Genomic DNA, 956 nt, shown 5'->3' with positions numbered 1-956 from the left:
AGGGCGGACAACTACGGCAGCCCAGCGGGGTCATTACCAATGTCCAACCAGATTCCACAAGTACTTTATCAATGACATCAAGTCTGGATGATTCCTCACGATGACCTCATCTCTAATAACAGTAATAATAATAATAATAATAATCTCCATCAATGATTATAATAACCATCATCACAAATATTACCCTGCCAATCACTACATTTTCTTTGTGTAAGAACCATCCGTCCTGTGTTGCACCTATTTCAAACGATTTTACATTGACAATTTATCTTTAAAGAATTTGTTTTATTGTGGGAGGATGGCTGGATTATGTTTTTGGTCAAACCAAACTATAAGCATTTTTTTATTCTAAACAGAAAGCCTATTATAGCCCATTACATACATTTATTTTGAATGTATTTGTAAGTAACGTCTGGCTCTTCGGTTTTTAGTTATTGTCTTTTATATAGTGTCCCTGTTACTATGTAAAACTTTATCTCTAACAAAATATTGAGAGGGAAGGTAAACCAACTATATGCATTTAAACCTAAACACTAACATGCATGTGGTCACTAGGAGGCGCTGTTTATCTATGTTTTAGAGTAATTGAGTACCAGCAATGTGCTTGTTCTATATATATAGAGAGAGAGATCTATCGACTATAACTATATTTATTTATGTATATTTCACTCAATACAAATATAGTTAAGTTCACTGTTGACTAAATGCTGACTATTTCCTGCAGCACATGAATGCAGCACGGTGCAGGCTGCAGCAGGTGGTTTAAGTGGCTGATGACGTCACGGTGGGTATAAAGGCCTCAGCAGCGTCTGTAGTTTCATTCACTGACTGATCAGAGGATCCTGCAGTCACAGACCTCAGCTTCTCCACCCTGCAAACATGAAGACCATGTGTGTCGCCCTCCTCGCAGTTCTGCTGCTGGCTCTGGTGTTCTCCTCACAGGTTTGTTTCTTCTG

This window comes from Paralichthys olivaceus, chromosome 12 (assembly GCF_024713975.1).
Source record: "Paralichthys olivaceus isolate ysfri-2021 chromosome 12, ASM2471397v2, whole genome shotgun sequence".
NCBI lineage: Eukaryota > Metazoa > Chordata > Actinopteri > Pleuronectiformes > Paralichthyidae > Paralichthys > Paralichthys olivaceus.
The sequence above is the reverse complement of the archived record's forward strand: the minus strand, read 5'-3'. Positions refer to the sequence as shown.